Consider the following 6829-nt stretch of genomic DNA (forward strand, 5'->3'; position numbering starts at 1 on the left):
CTCACCAGCTGGATACAGACCAGCCAAAACACACATTACAGGTCTGTCTCCTGAAGTGTGGGGAGGGGAATGCAAGGAGCTGTGTCTCTCTGCCTGCAAAGGGGGTTCCCTGCTCCTCCTGTGCAGCCCTGAGACTGGGACAGTGCTGCAGAATTCCCCTCCCAGCCAGGGAATTGAGCCACTTAACGGTGCTCAGCTCTCAAATGAGCCACCTGCAGGTGTCAGACAAGCTACAGCCAACAGAGCTGGGGTAGGAAAGTAGCAGTAGCTCCTAGAAATGACAATAAACCAGCCATGGTGACAATGGGAGTGGGCAGCAGATGGGTACAGCGGCTCAAGACCTCAACCTGCTGTGCACAAAAAGCAAAGCTGGAGGCTAAAATAAGATCCCAGCTCTGGCAAAATGGACCCTTTCCAAGTACTTGAGCAGCTCCAAACAACTGTGGGGAGGAAGAAAACTCTCAGGACCTGTGGCAAGGCAGAGCAAGGCACACACAAACAAAGTCCCCTCTTAAGCAGAAGAGGCACTGAGTGGGTGATAGGGCTGGAGGGCCTGGGGACAGCAAGCTGGGCAGCTCACAGGCTCCTTCCTGAGGAACCACGATTGAGGGGAACTCTAAAGAAACCTGACAAACCTTGCCTGGCCAGAAGACTCCCAAGAAACCAAGACAGCTCTTAGTCATGTTTTGTGGGATCACAGAAAGACAGGACAGGTCCCAGGGGATGGCAGTCGTAGTTTTGCTTGCCCTGGGGACTTGGCAGCAAACCCTCACAGCACCACCTGGCAGCTCTGGGGATGCTGATGGCCAGAGAAAAGGCTGAGTAGGAATCTGTCATTACCAAGTTAAAGGATTTTAAACACTATGAGGCTTCAGGGAAGGCATCGCTTCCCACTGTATGTGACCAGGAGCAGGATCTGTGGATGCTGCTGCAGTCAATGCCTCCCTGTACCACTGGGAATGGCACCAGGATCCAGCATTACAAGATTAGGTGGGCAATTATTCAGAGTCATTCAAACTCATTTTCATGTAAGGTGCTTGAGGAACTCCAGAGCATCTAAAAGATTTTTTGCAGGGCTGCACAGAGCTCTTGAAAATCCTCTGTTCTATTGTGTATTTTCCCTTTTTGCCTTAATCCAATATCAAGCATTTCTCCAGGGAATAATGTGCAGGCGGCTCAGCAGCATTAGCAGTAAGTCATTATTCTTTACAAATTGCAAGTCATGAATTTTAACAGCTCTGAGGAAAGTGTTCATTAGTATTTTCCCAATTTCTATGATTAGAAATTGAATGGAGATTTACCCATAGCTTGTTATCAAAGCCAAACGGCAGCAACATTTCCAGGCTTCACTTTCCAAATGCTGCTCTACTATTGTGCAGTTAAAAGGAATGTTTTAAATATAACATTGTTAATTAGTTAAAAGTTACAAGTATGTCATGTAAATTGACATAAACCAGAAAATACCTCAACATGCTGCATTTCAACAGATGGCAAGTGGGAAATGTCAAATTACACTTTGCCTCGTGTAAAGAAAAAGATCCATTTAATCTTTAATTTCTTAAAGTATTCCTCAATTTCTTCTTAGTATAGGAACTGTTTGTGGGATTTTAGTCTTTTTTTTTTTTTTTAAATATCTTTGCTGTATTATTCTATTTTCCCCTGCAGTACAAGGGAACTGCAATTTAAGCAGAATCACCAGTATCTCCTAAAATATGCTGCATTGCCATTTGCTGTTACACTACTGGAGTATTCCACTACAAAAACAAAACACTAAAAAACCCAATCAACCCACAAACTGACTCCTTTGGCCATATGGTTATTTATACTTATAAATTAGGATATCTAAAAATTGCAACTTTTAATACATAACACCAAAGACTGGAAATGTATTGGGGGTGCCAATACTTGTATTTATGGGAACATATGTTTAAAAAGGCTAACTTTAAAAGACTAGAGCTTTTCTAAGGGGGAAATTATCTTGTGCTTTACAGTGTCTGTGTTTCTACCAGCCTGGAGCAGAACAGAGTGCTGCAGTTGGAGTTTCAGGGGATGCTTTGGAAAGTGGGACAGCAGCATAAGTGGTACAGGCTGGGGGAGATGGGGATGAGACATGCAGAGAGAGCAAAGGAAGATGAAGAGACAAGAAATGAAATGCTCAGAAATTAAATTTCTCAGAAAGAGAAATAGAGGAATTCTTTGGAACCTTTGGGGAAATGCACAAGTGGAAATAAACAGGAGTGTGTCACCTGGAAATGGAGGTAAGCTGGTGGAGAAAGGCCAGTCCCAGGGTCTGCTCCTGTTGAGGTGAAACAGGAAACTCAGCAGAAAACCTTGCCTGTCAATTATGCAGTGAGCAATTGTTAGACACGATGGGAACCCCAGGAGCTCTGTCCTTCCCTGCTAATTCCAGGGACTTTCTCTTACACTGGAAAAATCTTTGGGACTTTTGATACTCCCCCCTCCCAAGCCAGCCTGTGCAGTGCACTGGGAAAGCACTCTGGTATTTTTCGGGTAGCCTCAAGTGATGTTCTAAATGCTCTAGTGGTTTTAATCTCAGCATGTCACACCTCCTGGAGTGTTTTAGCAGCCATCCCAGGGGTGCCATAGGTATTCCCTGGGCTTTAGGAGAGAGCTGAGCTCCCACCTGCACCCCAAAGCAGCTGGTTCAGGTAGAGACAAACACAGAAACAAGGAGACAGCAGTGCACCGCCCTACAGCTCCCACCTGCACTGTGCCTGGGATCAGAGCTGCTGTCCCTCTCACTGAAGGGATATTCTTCATTCGTGGAGAGAAAGGAGGTCTCTTACAAAGCCATTTGCTCCTCTGGATTATAATCAGCCTTCCTATAGCACTCCCATAACACATTGGTCTTGAGAAATACAGTAACTACCTTGACACACAGTTTAAGTATCAACAAAAATGACCACTGTTCTTTTAACCCATGGCAGAACTTTCACATAAACAAATACCAAATTACTTAAACCTGTACCAATTGCAAACTACACTTTGTATGATAAAAACATGTGGTTTGTTATTTGCTCTTCCAGCCAGATGAAAAGTAAGAGTGGCCACCTACCTGAGAGCTGAGTGTCTCCAAAGCAGGTGATGGTGTGTCAGCAGGAACCACACAGATGTTCTTCTTCTTCCCCAGAGAAGAGCAAGGAGATTGTTTTAAGATCAAATACGAATGACTCAAAAACCCAGAGCCTTACCCCACAAGGCTCATGGAATGAGACAGCCCAGCTCTGTTCCAAGCCCCAGGCAGCATTGCAACTCTTCACTCCCAAGTGCCTTCTGGCCAACCCCTTCCATGCACTCATGTGAGTGTATTGCTGAACAAGAGCCTGTTTCACTGCCACCTTCATACCAAGCAATCACAAATGAGCAGGCTTTTAATTTGATTTCCAGCACTTGCATTCTTCTTCTTTTTTCTACTCTCTTTTTTAGACCTCATTAGTATGAGAAAAATCAGCTTCTGAAATCCCTCCTTCCTCAAAAAATGTTTGAGTTTTGTTCAATCACATCACTGCCTCCTAACTTTTTAAAAACTGTCCTGTCAGCATCAAGGACTTGCAGGAAATATAAAGAAAAGGTATTGCATAAGGGAGGAACGTTCTTGTGTAATGCTTTGCAAAGCATTTCTCTGCTCACACATCATCATCCTGCCTATTTTTTTTTGTTGCTGCGGGTGTGTATTTAATAGATTAGATCTTCCTTGTAGCTCAAACAGCAGCCTGAAAAACATCCCATCATCTAATACAGGGATGCTTTGGGATGTACTGGACGTCCCTCATTTATCCAGACACTCTGTTGCAAAGCCTTGTAGAGAAGAGGTCAAATTTCCAGGTTCTCTATACAAGAAAGAAACATTGCTGTAAAAATCATTTCAGACTGTCCCAGGTGAAGCTTTCACAACACCAAAAGCTGGCTGAGAGCCTTCGCCCTGGATCTGGGAAGGCAGCTGTTAATCCTCCCTTTAATATCAGAAACCCTTCATTAAATCCAGTAGATCAAAGCAGCAGTTCAGTTTTACTTCCCATTCCCTGGAGTCAGAGCAGACAGCTCTGCAAGGTGCCTGGAGACCTCATCACTGTCTTTGCAAAAATACACACATCGTCCTCAAAAGAAGCAAAGTGGAACTATTTTTCTCAAGCTTCTGCCATTTAAACAACAAAAGCCCCCAAACAAGTTTCAAAACACACTTGGTAGTAAAACCAAGTGCTGTTAATGTGTCCAAACATTCCAGTTGTTTAGGAAGAAGCTGCTCAAATCAATTTTTTAAAAGTTTTTTTCATTCATTTTTCATGCCAACACCTGTGTTTCAGTTAACTGGAAGCTAAAGTGGTAACTGAAACTTTGTGTTCTGAAAGAAGTAATCCATACATCAAGCATACATCATTGGTTACAAAGAACATTAAACTTCAACAGAGGAAGAGCCAAGAAAGAAAGAATATGGTAAATAAGACAGACTGCTCAAATCTTTTATGTATACATATTTATTTGTAATTTTACAGTGGCTTTAGTACTGTTTTACGATAACGTTTTTGGAAAGAAAATAAACAACCAACCAAAAAGCTTCAGAACAAGGCTTTAACTAGAACTACAGAACTAGTTATTGACAGTTTTCCTTATGAAATTCTATTTTCTTAAGAGTATCAGTCCAAAAAAACCAATGAAGTGTGACTGCTGTCCAGTAAAAAAAAAAAAAAACAAAACCCAAAAAAACTTTCTAGTCATCCTGAAACCAAAGTCCAGCATCAGACAAAATAGCCACTGCATTGAGAGGAATATGTTCCTATTGCACAAGCATCGAGGATGAGATATGACAATCAAAGCCTAATTCCATAGGCAGAAGAGGCCACATGTATCTACAGTGAGACTTCAAAGCACATCTTTCTTCTGAAATTATAAACCACACTACAACTAATGTTAAGGCCATAAAACCAGAACACTGTAACAAGTGATAGGGCTTGATGCTACTTTTGGTGACGTTTGGTAAACAGAAGGTGGGGAAGAGGAGCAAACCTACAAAGGATTCTGAGGGGAGTAAAACTTGAAGGCATTCAAAAGAAATTCTCAAAGAACTACATTTTGGAGGGGATTTATTTTGAGTCATTGGATAAAACCGGATTTCCTAACTAATCACTCAATGAGCCTATTACACTCTTTAATAGCCCGTGTTCTGTAATAAATAATATATTTTCTGGAATTTACATTTAATTTGTACAAAAACAGTTAATTATTTCTGCTTGTTATTCCCTCTTTAAAATAGATGAAGATTTGTATAATCTTTATAAATTATCTTAACAACCAGGTAAGGCTTCAATGTACTGAGTTAACTGCACACAGGTATCTCTATTTCGCTCCTAATTAGGCATCTTGATCACACTACACTGCTAAAACCACCTGGGGAACCACGTTGTGATTCAAAGAAAGGGATAGTTAGGTATTGCTGTCTGTCCTAATTGTGTTCATTTGATCAGTGTCTAAAACACCTGAAGGCAATGGTTCCAAAGAAGCAGTAGCTACCATGGAAGTTTAAACATTTTACTTTAGGAAAAACTGGGAATCTGATGAAGCTGAAAATGCACATTAGTCAATTTATAAAGTTTGGCTTGCTACCAGTTAAGAAAATATAGGTATCAAAAACAGACAAATACAGTGCTAACCATCTGTTACATTTTCTTTTAAAAAATTAGCACCAATTTAAGCATCTGAATTCATAGAAAAGCTTGTGACACACTTGGGTTTTCAAAAAAAGGTTTTCCCCATTAGAAGACAAGACAACAGCACATGCTCAGGGGTATAAGGAGCTCTGTGATCAGCAACAAACACAATCTCTGCTTCAGGCAGCCAGCACCAAACACTCTTTGTACCTGACTCCTTTCTCCTCTGCTTTTGTTGTCCTAAGGAGCCTGTGGAGTGCTGAGCTACTGCTCAGCCAGGGAAAGAATCACAGGGACTTGCTCAGGGACACCCCAGTAATACCAGGGGTTTGGCATTTGGAGCACAGCAGAGCAGGGACAGTGTCTCCCCGTGGTAGTCACAGAGCATCTGCTGCAGGGGAGTCCCACAGAGCAGCTCTCCTGGCCCTACCACAGCACATACAACTTGATGGTGCATAGCCAGGAGTTAAGAAAAGTTTGTTTAAAAAAAGAATCCCAGTGCTCACAGCGAGCTGCCCTTGCTACAGGAACAGACATTGCTGGGTCTTTATCTAATAGATGGCCAGGTAGTCACACTGCCAACCAAGTCACCCATCCAGAAGGTATTCCTCAAATCATCTCTTACCAGGTGTTAAATTTCAGCCCCCAAAAGGTTTCTTATTTCTAATCTCTGAAAACGGGTTTAAAGGAACATGCTGATCAAATCTATCAGACTAGCAAAGGCTACAACCGAAATTTAAAGCACATTAAGCATGTTATGTCATTCCTTTTCACACCATACATGATTGTATTTAGAAGAATCCTAAAGTGCTTCAAACCCAGCAATTAATAAAGTTGATTTCTTTTGTGCAAAACTGCAAGCACCTTTTAAAAAAATAAGCAGCAGCATCAAGGAATAAACTTAAACAGTTAAAACTATTTTCTCTATTTTGTTTTGAATTCTTGGACCAAAATGATTTGCCATGTTTTCAAATAACAAATTGCAGAAGAGTGCATTTTATTGATTTTATACTGGACTTGTTATACACATGTTTGAAATAGCGGACCCAGGAAATTTATATCCACAAAGCAACATTGTGAGATTGAAATCCAACAACTGAAATTATAGCTGCAAAAATAATCATTTTATAAAACACAAACAGAAGAAATGGTTATCTCTCCAC

The sequence above is a fragment of the Zosterops lateralis genome (assembly GCF_965231275.1).
Source record: "Zosterops lateralis genome assembly, chromosome: 14".
Lineage (NCBI taxonomy): Eukaryota > Metazoa > Chordata > Aves > Passeriformes > Zosteropidae > Zosterops > Zosterops lateralis.